This window comes from Bubalus kerabau, chromosome 1, assembly GCF_029407905.1.
Source record: "Bubalus kerabau isolate K-KA32 ecotype Philippines breed swamp buffalo chromosome 1, PCC_UOA_SB_1v2, whole genome shotgun sequence".
In the NCBI taxonomy this organism is placed as follows: domain Eukaryota; kingdom Metazoa; phylum Chordata; class Mammalia; order Artiodactyla; family Bovidae; genus Bubalus; species Bubalus kerabau.
This window is the reverse complement of record NC_073624.1, coordinates 31155530-31171719: the sequence shown is the minus strand read 5'-3', so window position 1 is coordinate 31171719 and position 16190 is coordinate 31155530. Positions and strand designations below refer to the sequence as shown.

General features: G+C 38.9%; 1 protein-coding gene across 5 annotated transcripts in view; it reads right to left on the bottom strand.

The window, feature by feature from the left end:
* Positions 1-16190, bottom strand: part of PLEKHA5 (pleckstrin homology domain containing A5) — a 261652-nt gene that overhangs the window by 113400 nt on the left and 132062 nt on the right. The window contains exon 1 of one of the 5 annotated variants that reach the window (XM_055571300.1): positions 9920-10019. The exons of 3 other annotated variants lie outside the window; for them this stretch is intronic. The gene's annotated coding sequence lies outside the window, so the exon portion shown is untranslated. Of the gene's footprint in view, positions 1-9919; positions 10020-16190 lie in introns of those variants that run through there. One more of the 5 variants, XM_055571310.1, reaches the window with a different exon arrangement.

The window sequence follows — 16190 nt, the reverse complement described above, 5'->3', positions numbered from 1 at the left end:
CTTGCTAGAGGAAGCCATTTTTTTGGTTCAGTCCACCCTGCTAGTCTGTTCTCAGCAGGACACTAATAAGGGAGGACGTCAATCAAGGATATCCCTAAGGAAACAATCCCCCATACACTAAACAGATGCCTGAAACATCCATTTCAAATATAAACCCCAGTAAAAGTATGGGTTTAGAAAGAGGAAAAAAGATGTCTGCTAACACGGTGTTTAAATTTTTGAGTATAATGATGAAAGGAGGTTAACACTGAAGAACTTTCATTCTTACTGGAGTGATTATTTCAAAATATACAAGGCAAAACATGAAATATTTAGCACAGCTATGAACTGAAAAATGAAATCTAGTTTTTTTTAAATTTTATTTATTTTTAATCTAAGGCTAATTGCTTTACAATGCTGTCTTGGTTTCTGCCACATATCAACATGAATCAGTCATAGGTAATTTGGTTTTAAAACTCCTGTTATCTAACATTCAGGCTACAACTTTGCAACCTCTGTTGAGTGTAAATGTAAATTTTGTATCAGGTATTTATAAACAGGCGAAATGCCCTCACATTAAGTCCTTTGAAACATTAGGATTTGTCTGGTTTTTGCAAAAATGAATATATCACTGAGAGTACTAGATTGAAAAATTAAAATGAATCAGCACAGTACACAGTGTATATGTATATTCTTTAAACCAGATATGGAAAGAAGCTATTTTAGATTTAAAAATAAGAACATTTGAGATCCCAAGGAGATATGATTATTCATGACTGCATAATATGGCAATACTGACTGGTCTATCCTGTTTAGCTGGGCATCTGACCAGTCTCAAACTGGCTGCAGTGGTCCCAAACATCACATGCAGACCAGGGTCTAGAAGTGGAAGGAAAGTCTCCGCATACACTATTCCTTTTCAAGAAGTTTCTCAAGAACTCCCTGGCCATCCTTGTCTAGACTCTCACTGGCCAGATGTATGTGTCAAAAGGGTTTCCCAGGTGGCTCAGTGGTAAAGAATCCACCTGCCAAAGCAGGAGATATGGGTTTGATCCCTGGGTTGGGAAGATCCCCTGGAGGAGGAAAGGTCAACCCACTTTAGTGGGTTGAAGAATCTTATGGACAGAGGAGCCTGGCAGGCTACAGTCCACAGGGTTGCAGGGTCTGACATGACTGAAGCACTTAGCACCCACATATGCATACAAATGAGATAACATAGTCTTTGCCTTTCTCAGACTTGTTTCACTTAGCATAATGCCCTCATGGTCCATCCATGTTGTTGCAAATGGGAATATTCCACTGTGTACATATGTATTACATACATACAAACTGCATTTTCTTTATCTATTCATCCACTGATGGACACCTCAGTTGTTTCCGTATCGTGGCTATTATAAACAATGCTGCAATGATCCTGGGTGGGCGGCAGTGCACAGCTTTTTGAATTAGTGCTTTTGTTTCCTTTGGATCAATACCCAGAAGGACCTGTTAGATCAACATGGTGCTTCTGTTTTTAATTTTTTGAGGACCCTCCATACTGTTTCCCACCATGGCTGCACCAACTTACTTCCCACTAATGTGCACTGAGGGTTCTCTTTTCTCCACATCCTAACCAACACTTACCTCTTAAAACAAGTGATGATAGTGGTTCTGACAGGTTTGACTTGCATTTCCCTGTTGAGCACATTTTCATGTACCCGTTGGTCTTCTGTATGTCTTCTTTGGAAAAACCTCTATTCAGACCCTCTGCCTATTTTTTAACTGAATTTTTTTTTTTTTGCCATTGAGTTGTATGTGTTCTTTATACATTTTAGATATTACTCCTTATCAGACACATGACTTGCTAATTTTTTCTCCCATTGGGTAGACTGCCTTTTCATTTTATTGATGGTTCCCCTTATTATTCAGTTAGTCCCATTTGTTTTTGTTGCTGTTTTCTTTGGTGTTAGGAAAAGATTTTTTTTTTTTTAACATTTTGGCCATTAATAACTATGTACTGGCTACTTCTTAGTATTGCAATTCTCCCCTGTGGGAATATTTGTTTTAGTGATTTTTTTTTAAATATTTTGGCTTCATGAGTGACTTCATGATTGCTTTACTACAAAATCCATTCTATTTTTTAACTTAAGAAATAAATATTGAAATTGCTAACATCAATAACGAAAGATTGAGGGCAGGAGAAGGGGATGACAGAGCATGAGATAGTTGGATGGCACCACTGACTCAACTGACATGAGCTTGGGTAAACTCCGGGAGCTGGTGATGGACAGGGAGGCCTGGTGTGCTGCAGTCCATGGGGTTGCAGAGTCGGACATGACTGAGCGACTGAACTGAACATCAGTAACAGCCAATAATTCTTCTGAGTGATATGTCAGACAGAGCAAAGTTTACTAGGTAGTGTTTTATCCGTGTACCAGTGGTAAGAAGGTTGAAAATCTATCGACTATGCACAAAGTATATATTTTAGAAAACTCTGTCCCACAGAAGAGATTTTGATTCTCTCTTGTTAAATTCAGCTGCACACCCCCATTTGTATGATTTGCTCAGCATCATATATTTCCCTTATGGGAGAGAAAGAAGGATTTAATTTAGTCTAAGAAAAATAGGATATCATAGTGGTTTGGCAGTTCTTTCTGCAACCCTGTCAAGAAGCCAGTATCATGACTTGGACTTTTACAAGGGCTGAGACCTTAAAAGGTGCCTCATACCCATAATGCTGTTAGACTGGAGCAAGGCAGAGAGATCTGTGGACTATGGAAGTGATTGTACTTCTCAAATTTAGGTACAAAACCAAAAAGCAAACAGCTCAGATGTGCATGGACAACTCTTCAATATCCTTCCACTCAAACCAAAAAGAATACTGTACATTCTCAATGTGGCCTTGGTTTCATTATACTATCAGACAATTATACTTTTTGACTTGTTTTAAAATTGAAGAGCTTTGCAAATTATCATATATAGGATGGATAAACAACAGGGTCCTACTGTAGAACACAGGGAACTGTATTTAATATCCTGTGATAACCCATAATGGAAAAGAATGTATAAATGGGTATAACTGAATCACTTTTCTGTATAGTAGATATTAACAACATTGTAAATCAACTATACTTCAGTTAAAAAAAAAACTGAGGCGCCTTTACCAATAGAAATTATGATGCTATAATGTGTCACTCTGAGACTTAGTCTCAAATTAGGTTTAAAAACTATGTCTGAAGCAGTGACTTAGTTATTAAACATGATTTTTATTTATTAGTTATTAAACCAACTGGGTCTATGGTGGTCCACAGTAATTTTTAAAACACTGTTACATGTAAAGTTGATTAATGTCTTATGCAGATAACTATTTGGATTTATTTTCCTTTAAATAAAAAGGCAAAAAATGCTATGTTGAAATCTGACTACCACAATGACTGTTTCTGCAATTTATTTTTAAACTGAAAATATGCTGGCATGGAAAATTATGCCTGCAATTAAAGGCAGTGTTTTAAGAACAAAAGAAAACACTGAAAGTGCCATGCCTTTTCTTGAGAGAAATGGAATTCTTGAGCCTTAGTTATGTGAATAACCACTGAGTTAGCAATCTAAAAGATTGCAATTTTTTTTCTTTTGCGAAACATGTAAAGTATATATTTCCTTTCCCCACATTTAGTTCTAAATGCCATTTGCCTTTAACTTCGAACTAACTGCTTCCAGACGTCCTGCTAAAACCTCAGTGATTCATTTACCCACATCTCCAAATTTTCCTTCCAGCCTTAACCCTTTATATTCTCTCCTTTCTCCTCTCATCATTCAGGAAATGGAGCATCTCAGATTTCTTGGGGGCTGGGAGTGGGGAGGGGGGTAAGGAACAAAAGATACACCCTCTCTGATCCACACTCCCAACAAGGAAAATAAAAATCAGCACCTAAATAGCAACCACCACATGACGTCACTCTGAGTGCAGCTCAGCTCTCCTTCTGAGCCTGCTACTCTGGAAACTCGACCAGCAATCCTCACACAGCCCCTCCGAGGTATGCATTACTGTCTTCACTCTACATGTGAATAAACTGAGGCTCACAGCCTCACTTGTATTCTCCATGTGTCAGAAGCCACATGGAGACCTGGTCCCCAGAGCTCCAGTTCTGTCCTTTTCAGTCTCCTTTTCCTGCTTTCAACAGCTGCCCCTTCTTGACTCATCACAGCCAGTGAGCCTTCGTAGTTCTGCCTCACATCTTCTCCCAGGTTTCTGCTCAATGGTAACTAAAACACAACACAACACAACACAACACACCTCAACACTACCCTCTCCTTGCACACACCATGAACATGTACCCTCCCCTGCTTTCTCATGTCTCACTGCCTAGCATCACCCCAAGGTTATTCCCATCTGAAGCACAGTAATGAAACCTTTACAGAGTCCAACGGAATTTTAAACCCAGTGTTTCTTTTCCATCTTCTTATTCTCTACGGCTTTGCAATCATTCTCCACTCTCAGTGGCTCAGACAACATTATCACGATGTAAATGTAACTTCATATTTCCCTGATTATAGGTCCCAAAGAATTTAAGCATAAATAACATCAATAGTAAACAATGGAATTTTTACAAAGGCACCCAACAGGAATTGAAAACTTTGCTTTTTCCACTGGGAAAATAGGAGTATGATGTAATGCTGCAAGTACAAAGCTGAAAGCATCATAGACTAGGAACAAAATAAAGGAAAAAAATTCGAAATATGAGATTCACATACAAATTATGTTTTAGTTTTTTGTATTTACAGATAATTTCTAAATCATCTTCTGGAAAAAAAAATCCTAAATAAAACCAACATACTAATTTAGAATCTACAAAATAAATTTGACAATAGACTTTAAGTAATTTTGGAATTAGAGAATAATTCAATGATCACCATGCTAGTTATGAAGAAAATGAACACAGCATGTTAATAACTGTTATCCATCCTGAGTTTTATGGGACAGGTACATTTAGACCACTTAATAAATCACATTATAAACAAAAATGCTTAAAATAATTTAGATAATTGTCTCACTTGGAAGTCATTTGAGTGATTCTTAAGAAGCTTTTAAATAGGAAGGTTAAATGACACTTTATGGTTAAAACAGAAAAATGGCTCTTAGAATGTACAAGCTAATCCACCAGAGTCATTTTCTGTCATGCACTCAAGAATCAAGTGACATTTCTGGTTGCTATCCAGAAATTACCCTACATAAGAAGCTCGCTAATGGCATCTCCATCACTGCCTTAGTCTAGGCTCTTAAGTCTCCCAAGGCCCTTAACAACATCCGAATTCATCTCATTATAATCAGGATATCCCCCATTTAGAGCATCCTCCACTGAACCTCAACTTCCTTCTATAAAACAGCAACCAAAGCCAGAACAACAAACCTTATTCCAGAGGGCTTTTGAAAGGTACCTGGTAGCACCACCAGACGTTACCTAATAAAGCCCTCTGCTGCTGCTACTGCTGCTAAAGCCCTCACTAAATAGTAAATAGCCGAACTTGAATATGACATGTGGACACAGGGTGGGCGACAGGGGAGGATGGGACAAACTGGGAGAGTAGGATTGACACATATACACTGCGTGTGCTTAGCTGCTCAGTCGTGTCTGACTCTTTGCAATCCCATGGACTGAGGCCCACCAGTCTCCACTGTCAGTATGGATTCTCTAGGCAAGAATACTGGAGTGGGTTGCTATGCCCTCCCTCCAGTGGCTCTTCCCAACCCAGGGATTGAACCCAGGTCTCCTGTACTGCAGGCAGATTCTTTACCATCTGAGCCACCAGGGAAGCCCAAGAATATTGGAGTGGGTAGCCTTTCCCTTCTCCAGGGGATCTTCCTGACCCAGGAATTGAACCAGGGTCTCCTGCATTGCAGGCAGATTCTTTACCAGCTGAGCTACCAGGGAAGCCCATATATATTTCACTACCATATATAAAATAGATAGCTAGTAGGAAGCTGCTGTATAGCACAGAGAGTTCAGCTTGATGCTCTGTCATGACCTGGAGGGGTGGGGGTGGGGGGTGAGGGTTCGAGAGGGAGGGTATATGTGTATACATATAGCTGATTGACTTTGTTGTACAGCAGGAACACACACAATATTGTAAAGCAATTATACCCCAATTTAAAGAAATAAATAATAAACATGAATGTGCTAGCCGAGGGAGGTTTCCTGAAGAGGAGTCAAATTATGTCACATCCTTGCTTTAAAAAGTTGTTGGCTCTCTGCCCTATGTTTAACGTGAAGTACAACTATAATTTAATGAATGAGGAAGCTGATAATTTGATCAAAAGTTAATGTTTACTGTTGAATGATCTATGTAAAAAGTCCTTGTAAAACCACACAAGACTAAGAATGATCACAGGGTATATACTCCAGTGATTTCAAAGAACGCTTATTTGAAAAAGTAGTCACTTATTTCAAAAAACTATTAATTACAAAAGTCTAATGGAGTTTTAAAATAAAATTAAGCAGAATTCCAACTTAGGAACATGTCAGTAGTCAGAAATATTTCAGACAACTCTATTGCTCCCTAATGAATACTAATTAGTAATCTTTTATTGTAACATATATTAAATGGAGGATTAGTACACCCCTGGTATGAAAGTTAACAACAAATTAGAAAAAGCAGAATTTAAGCACCATCTCGTTTGCTTTTGGGTGGTTATACACTACTTTAAAAAGCTAACCTAGTTCTAAATAGGTTGCAAAAAAGATCCAATTATTGTAGGTGAAACTTTCTTCCCAACAGAATCAAGTTGACAGACTAAGAAGTTTTTCAAATTAGGAAAAAAATTAGCAATTATTGAATTTTACTATTCTTCATTAATCATTTTCATACTGCAGGAGCTTTACCAAAACAACCACTTCAAGAATAAAAAGGAAGCTACTGATAAGTCAAATGATATCCCTATGCAACAAAAACATTTTGTTAAGAAATGGTATGCCTTCAAAATGGCTATGTTTTTTGTGTAACTTAAATATTTTCATTCACTCAGTATGAAACAGGCACTCATGACGTTTGGCCTTAATGATATTCTTATAAACAAATATGAGGAGTAACTAACCAAAAACGAGCCCGATTCGGGACTGATCTTGCTTAGAAAGGGGAAGAGCCGAGATGGTGGCCCAGAAGTGGCTGCCACTTGAATTGAGCCTCCATGGGATCAGCAAGATTATTCAGATGTGACCAGAGTTTAACCCAGATGGAAGGGAGGGGGCACAGAAATGAGACTGAAAATCCAGGCTTTGAGTGACAATATATTTACATATGATTTCCAGGTGGTGCAGTGGTAAAGAATCTGTCTGCCAATGAAGGAGACGCAAGAGACGTGAGTTTGACCCCTGGGTAGGGAAGATCCCCTGGAGAAGGAAATGCCAACCCACTCCAGTATTCTTGCCTGGAGTATTCCGCAGACAGAGGAGCCTGGTGGGCTACAGTCCATAGAGTGGTGAAGAGTCAGACATGACTGAGCACACACACACACACACACACACATACATATTTATATATAAAATTTCCATTATGTAAGTTTTGAAGCAGAGTATTTGTTCCATTGTTAGGTTCTCTGTCACTTCAATTTCAGAGGAATGCATTTTTTTTAACCTCTGAAAAGGTCCAAAGAGTAATGCACTTATGTGATGCACACAGCACTTTAATTAAGGCTCAGTTTCGTCAGCAAATCATTATCCCTAAGTACTGAGAAATTTCTCACTTACAGATGAGGCAGAAGTCGGACAAAGATCTGACCTAGAATAGCAGGCAGGGCCCACTTCCCGCAGCAGAGCCCCAGACACAGAGAGCAGAGCCGGCAGTGAACTCCGATGGCTGCTTGCGGCCACTGTGATGGCCGAGTGCTACTCAGGATATGCTTCTTTCTAACAGAGTGTGAAGCCACTGCACGCTATTAGATGGTTAGGATAACTAGTAGGTTTTCATCATCACAGTAAAGATTAAAACTCTCTAATGCAAGGCTCAAGATATTCCCCTCATTCATTTAACTTGTGTAATCAATTCATTTATTCATGCTCAAACATTCATTAAATATCTATTATGCACGAAGTTTTGTACTCTCCACCACTATGAAACAAAAATATAGTTCAAGACTATAATGGGCTTCAGAATACTGTTCCATCTGAGTGGACCAAGCCAAATCTCAAACTTGAAGAATACCACAGTCATATTTTACCACCAGGCTTCAGTATTTTTTGGAATGAGTTCCTCAAAGAACACCTTATTCATGAACAGACAAGTACTTTATTCCCAGTGCTTCAGAGTTGAGTCAGGCTTTTATGTCAATTTCAGGTTATCCCCTTGACCCCCACCCCAAGCTCTGCTCATCCTCCCTTCTTTTGTCAGATTTAATTTCCTGTTCATACAAAAAAGTTAAAGTAGCTTCTCTTCACTTGAACTCTAGTGGCATTTAGGCCAGTGACCTCTGAGGTCATAATGCCTCAAAAACATCATTGTTAAGAATGCATACCCAATATATTTCAATTCATCATTACTACAGTAACTTACTGATTAAAATATTGGCTATTTTAAAACCATGTTAAAATAGTTTAAGTACATTTGAGATAAATTTTAAAAGCAATAAAAATATTAATGAGTTCTCTATATACTTAAAGCTTCTAGATTTGGGCAGAATTTGAAAATTCTACAACTTATGGAAAAAACTGGATCTTTAATTAAGCCTGTCAAGTCAAACAAAATGAAGCTGAAACCCCACTTCTATATCTCTCTCTTTCTAAAAATATAGAAGTATAATGTATTAGGAGTCATAATAAGGCAGTTATTGATATTTTTGTACATCTGTATATAAAAAACTGATTTTGATCATTTCCTCTCAATAACTATCCTATTCATGTAAAAGAAAATACGTGCAGATAGTTTTATTCTTTATTTGCTTCAAAAAACTGATGTGAAAATATTCAACATTATCTATAAAGAATTTCTATATTGTCTTTTCCTCAACTAGACATACAAAGTAAAAAGTGACTGTTAAGAGAAAACTTTGAAAATTCTCCAAAAGACCTTGAAATAACAAGGCTGCCATTGAACTTGCAAGAGAAGAATTATGCCAGAAATGATAAAGCCTAAGATTTTTAAGGCTTCAGTTTATTCTATATAAACAGTATGAAATAAAAATAATGTCATTCCTTCACTCGAAAGGGAGGGGGGGGAAAGCAAAATATAGTTACTCAAACATACACACACACACTTTTACCCAATCTTCTGAAACTAATGATTTCAAAACTAATTCAATTTCTATAGTGTAATTCAAAGACATGAATATTGCAAAAAGAAATAAATCTTTAAAAGGCATGTTGCCATCCTCTATAATCAAAGGCAGTAGTAACTTACTGCTCTTAAATTTTAGGCTCATAAATGAAGATTCCTATTTTGAATCACATTGCTGAAATAACCCCAAATAATTAAAGAATTAAAGAGCTGTTTCAGCTAATTGTTAATTAGTTCAGACTAGTGATATACTTTTTAATAAAAGTATTATGTAACGAGCACTGTTAACATCTCTAAAGGAACTTCTGAGAATTATTCATTTCTTTCATGTGAAGTGAGAAACAAAACAAAAAATCAAGTTTCTCCTCGAATAAGTTAAAAAAAATAAATGAATGAAAATCCTTAGGCTTTCAGGCAATTTGCAACCACTGTGCATTTATGTAGCTTCAAGTTAAGGAGAGACCAAAAGGAAGATTACATCTTCAAATGCTTTAGTCATTTGAAAAAACCTCACAATGTATTTACATTTCTCTAAGAATACAATACTTCTAGTTATAGAAGTATTTATAATAAGTAAATCCTGGCACTAGGGCTCTAAAGCTTACTTACCACAGGCTCATTAACTGAGAAAACAACTACTGCTCATTTAGCCATCAGCTATTTATTATTACACATTAAAGTAACAGGCATTACTCACCAGCCTCCATCAAAATTACATTCAACTACAGGCAGAGGGGATACTGGAAGGAAAAGCAGACTCTGACTCCGCTGCTTTGTCTTGAGCGGCTCCCAGATGAGCGCCCTGGGGACCGAGCCCTCAGGAAATGCACTGTGGCCTGCGGACAGCTTGCCACCCTGCCAGTCTGACACCAGGCTGACGTCACGCCCCAACATGTCACTGCAGCCGCAGATTGAGGCAGCTTCTCTAGAACAGTTTGTTGTGATTCTGTACGCCTTCCAGCCAGAGGAGTAGAATATGATTTCAGTTCCCTTCAAGTTGGCACACAGCACAGGGTAAAATACCAGCATACGTGGTTGCCAACGGCTTGTGAAGAGTGTTGTGAGGATTTTTAAATAACCTTAGCTCTCAAATAGACATTTTCTGTTAAAACTATAAGCAAACCTATTCAAGTGATTCCTTTCAAAACATTCTTTTGGGTTGCTGTTGTTTCCAAAGTTGATCCATATTTCAAAAAATTCAGCCAATAAAAGGTACAAAGAAAGCTAAAATTGTGGTGACCTAAATGGGAAGAGAATCCAAGACAGAGGGAATGTATGTGTATGTGTGGCGGATTCACCCTGCGTACAGCAAAAACCACACAGCATTGCAAAGGAACTACAGGAGTAGTGTTAGTTGCTCAGTCGTGTCCGACTCTTTTGCAACCCCATGGACTGCAGCCCACCAGGCTCCTCTGTCCATGGGATTCTCCAAGCAAAAATACTGGAATCGGTTGCCATTTCCTCCTGCAGGGGATCTTCCAGACCCAGGGACTGGTAGGTGGGTTCTTTACCAATAGTGCCACTTGGGAAGCCCTAAAATACTCCTATTAAAAAAAAAAAAAGTTAAAACTGCCTTCAGTTCTATTACCTAAAATGATGATGGTAATAATGATAATGATTGATCACATATTATGTCAAGCACTTTACAATCTCAGCTGAGCCTCAGAACCCAACCATCTAGTATCTGTAATTATCCGCATTTTATGGAAAAGACTGAGGCACAGAGAAGTTAGGGAACTTGCCTCGCCACAATGCTAGGAAGTGACTCTTGCTGTTGTTTTTTAGTCGCTAAGCTGTGTCCTGCTCTTTTATGACCCCATGGACTATATAGCCCACCAGGCTCCTCTGCCCATGGAATTTCCTAGGTAAGAACACTGGAGTAGGTTGCCATTTCCTCTTCAAGTGGGTCTTTCAACCCACTTGATCAAACCCACATTTTCTGCACTGGCAGGCGATTTATTTACCGCTGAGCCACCTGGGAAGTCCAGTAAGTGACTGAGCAGGACTCAAAACCCATACATCTGATCACTAAGTTATACCATTTAGCAGGAAAGATACCAGCTGTTAACATTCTGGTGAACAATCTTTTTGACCAGAGTTTGTGTATATAAACACATATTTATTCAATATAAGGAAATCAAACTATATATGTTGTTTTGCAACCCACTTTTTAAAACTCATTAATATGCCATGGTCACTTTTCCATGTCAGTAACTATATTCTTAACTTTTCTTTTTATGATGGCTGCCTATCACATTGATCTAAACCTAATTCCTACTGGATACTTAATTAAAAACTTTTTGTTATGAACAGTGCTTAGGGTAGCCTAGATACCTTTGTGCTTTCTTGTGTTTATCTGTGCAGGGTAATCCTTAGAAATGACGCGGATAGGTCAAAGCATGTGTATGTTTTCAACATCTGCCTCCTTGACACTCTAAAAAGAGGTAACAATTTATATTTATAACTTAATACATTATACTTCTTTCCCACATAAAGGATACTGACAGTTACTTTTCTTCCTTGCAAATCTAACAGAAAATACAGCTTTAATTGTGTGTTTGTGTGTTTTAGTTGCAAGTGAGGTTAAGGCTCTCTTCATGAGCTTGTTCACACGGAAGCAGTCCAGTTAAAGTCTACAAGCACGTAAGGTCTAGAGTCAGATGACTCTAAGACCAGCTCTTCTTCCAGTAGTTTTCAGACCACAGGCAAGTAACTTAGCCTTTCTATGCTTCAATTTCCTTATAGGGGAAATAAAGATAACAATTCAATCCTCATGGGATTTTTGTGAGAATTAAATGAGAAAACCCATGTAAAGCAATTGGAATCATGCCTACCACGTAACAAGTGTTTAATTAAATGTTAACTCATATTTAATGACCAATCATGTCTCTTCTGCATTTCATGCCCTTCAACTAAAAAGTGATTCTTAATAAGACTTTTATAAGTCTTATTTTTATAAGATGTACTGAAAATATCTTGTTAGCATGCTAATGACACAAAAATGTGAAGATACGTCAAAGTGAGTTGTCTTACAATTAACCTAGCATGTAACATAACCAGTGCTAAAAACAAAACAAAACAAAAAAAAAACACTCCTTTCATATGAAACTGCAATAACAGAAATTAAAAATAGCATTTCAAGTTGAGAAAACAAAATTGTTTCATCACATAGCTTGAAATATAGACAAGCAAGCCGACGCAGTTTGCTATAACCAAAAGGGTTTGCATATGTTTTAGAATAGTAGTCAGTCACTCATGGATCTGTCCTATTTTTTTTTTTTTTTGAAAGTGAAGGTTTTGTGAATCTCAATTAGTCTCTGTTTAAACTTGTCACACTAAAAATGAAAACAAAACCCATTCTTGAAGACATCAAAGAAAAGTTAACAAAATAACTTTTGCTATATTTCTGAAAGCAAAGGACAGTCCCTATTAAATGACACAAACGATAACAACCTTTAAGCACAATATATGAAGGTTAGAATGTAGTAAGCTTATTACTCCTACCCTAAGCCAATGTGACCTTGTGTTATGTAATAAAGTCTTCAACTGTTCACATCATCAGGGCAGGCATAACAAAACACTTATGAAATGTACTAAGAAGGAAGCTATATATTTTTCTAGTAGATCTGGCTTAGGTGTAGTCATTGTTGTATATGCTATAAAATTTTCACCTCTGAAGGCAGACATTTCTGTAATCAAATGGCAGCATAAGGAAATGGCAACCCACACCAGTATTCTTGCCTGGAGAATCCCATGGATAGAGCAGCCTGGCAAGTTATAGTCCATGGGGTGCAAAGAGTCGGACACGACTGAGGGACTAACACTTATAGTATGTTTACAGAATCGCAGTGCCTTGGTGGTGCTACACACGGCTGCCAAGAGAAAGCGATAATGAAGCAGCAGAGACCTGTCAAGAGACTCTGAAAGATTACCAGGAACACGGAGAACTCGAGAACTAACAAATTGACCAGATTACCAGGAACTCCAAGAACTAACGAGCTGAGCGTTTGGTTTACAAAGTTACCAGCACCCAGCACTATTTCTCTAGGACCTGGGAGGCTCAGCCCCTCTGCCATCCCACCACGGTTTACAGGACTTCCACAGGGAAAACGGGGTGCTTGGGCAAGGAACATAAAAGGGGGAATTAGATAAGGTCCCTCCTCTCAAGGCCAGAACAGCCTGGAACTGACAGTTTACTAGGACAGAGAGCGCTGTAAACAGAATAACCTGATTTGCAGAGAACAGAAGAGGAAGTGGCTAACTGCCTGGGGGGATCTGGAGGAGGTTTAACAGAGGACAGTAAATGACAGCGGAGGAACTCTTTCCAGAGGACATTGCAGTTAGAGGTACCAGCAGTTGTGAAAGCACAAATTTAAGATGCAATCTAAACTTGACACCTACAAAAGGCACCCAATTAACAGAGGGGGAAAAAAAAAGCATACCAATAGGGCAATTCTCACAAGCACCTGGTGAGATTTTGCCCTGCTTTTCCCCAAAGCCAGGGATGGCTAATTTAGCTTTTTACGATTCTGCCCACACCATATTTTTAGGACAGGAAGCTAAGGGAGATTGTGGATATATGCCCCATTGTTTGCTGGAGCTAATAAGTGTCTTTAAATCAGTAGAGAAGCCTAAATCTCGATCCATACTGATTCTCTTTTCATGTATCTCTGGGCTGTAGGGCAGGAACCATGCTTTGTTAGAAAGCCACAGAAAAACAGTCCAGTGAGGGCCTGCAAAGTATTTGCCACCAAGTCATGTGCTTCATTCAGAACACTCTTTAGGGTTGTTTGTGATAATGACTGAGGATTCAGTTGTGGTAACTATCATTTTTCAGTTCTCACTTCACTTAGTGGCATTTAATACTCTTGACCACTCTATTCTTAAACATGCCACCATGGACCCTGAACTATGTGACCTGGTTCCCCAGCCTTCACTTTGCAAGTCAGGCATGAATCCAAATGACTTGATCGAGCACCCAACTGTCTCTATAATTTGGTGCTAGCTTACTCGTCACTAGCACCCAAAGCTAGAGCTCTTTTAATAGATGAGAAACAGACCTACCTGTGTTTTTTCCATACTGTCTCATAGTGCTGGCTAACGCAAAGCACTCAAACATCCCATCACTTGGTAACTGATTTTTATCTCCTAGGTCACTTAATGCAAAACTTCCAGGTCAGAAAAATACTACTACAATGAGAAACCCACAGCCACATACTCAATGATGCATAGTTCTTCTAAGCTACCGGGCAATTATGTGTCTACCTGAGATAGTGGTAGACCCACAGGTTGAAGGCTCGGTCCCACAAGACTGCCCCCACTTTAGATACCATCACAAATCCAGGTTATCCCTGCTTCTGACCCCTGGCTATAAATCCGGTTCAAATGACCCTCATGTCAGGTTTGACTGATTAGCTTGAGAAGCTCACAGAACTCACAGAAACAGTTACTTAACATTTATTAATTTATTATAAGGAATATTGGGCTTCCCAGGTGGCGATAATGGTAAAGAACCCACCTGGCAATGCAGGAGACTTAAGAGATTGGGGTTCCATCCCTGGGTGAGGAATATCCCCAGGAGGAGAGCATGGCAACCCATTCCAGCATCTTGCCTGGAGAACCCCATGGACAGAGGAGCCTGGCAGGCTGCAGTCTACGGGGTTGCAAAGAGTCAGACACGACTGAAGCTACTTAGCACATGCGCATCAGGAATATTATAAAGGATACAAATACCCAGACAGAAGGTACACAGGCATATAGTTTACAGAGGGAAAGTCAGAGTACTTACAGCTTCGTTTTCCTTTCTTCCAAATTTCCAAATTAATTCATTTTGGCACATCAGCCACCATATCTTAACGACTTAAAGAGAAACCTCAAGGCAGCACTGATTACAAAAGTAAATTAAAAATACACTCGTGCTTCAGTATCTTCATGGTCTTGGTTCCAGCACACCATCCATCCCCAAATTCATGGACTCTCAAGACCCTTATATAAGATGGCACAGTATGCTGCACAGTCTCCAGTATATTTTAAATCATCTGCAGATTACTTACAATACCTGATACATTGTAAATGCTATGTAAACAGGCAAATTCAAGGTTTGCTTTTTGGTACTTTTTGGAAACCACCCCCCTCCAATATTTTCGATTCACAGTTACTTGAATCAGCAGATACAGAATCCTTGGAGGTGAAGGACTGACTTTAATTCAAAAATATGCTGTCTCTCCTACCCTCGTTGTTGCTATTCATGTTGCTCAATCATGTCTGATTCTTTGCGACCCCCATGGATTGCAGCATTCCAGGCTTCCCTGTCCTTCACCATCTCACAAGCTTGCTCAAACTCATGTCCATTGAGTCTGTGACACCATCCAACCATCTCATCCTCTGTCATCCCCTTCTCCTCCTGCCTTCAGTCTTTCCCAGTATCAGGATCTTTTCCAATCAGTTGACTTTTCCCATCAGGTGACCAAAGTACTGGAGCTTCAGCTTCAGCATCAGTCCTTCCAATGAATATTCAGGACTGATTTCCTTTAGGATTAACTGGTTGGATCTCCTTGCAGTCCAAGGGACTCTCAAGAGTCTTCTCCAACACCACAGTTCAAAAGCATCAGTTCTTCAGCACTCAGCTTTCTTTATGGTCCAACTCCCATACTCATACGTGACTACTGGAAAAACCATAGCTTTGACTATATGGACTTTTGTCAGCTAGTAATGTCTCTGCTTTCTAATATGCTATCTAGGTTTGTCATAGCTTTTCTTCCAAGAAGCAAGCGTCTTTTAATTGCATTATCCTCATTATCTTCTCTTAAAAGGTGAAAATCAGGCAAAGAGCAAATTAACTCACAGAAACTGAACACTCACAGCAAGTGATAGCCTGAGGTAGATTCCAAACGCTCCACGAGCGTACTGCACAGGTAACTACATCACCTGAAGGTCAGGACGAAAGAAACTCGACACCACAAAGGAAG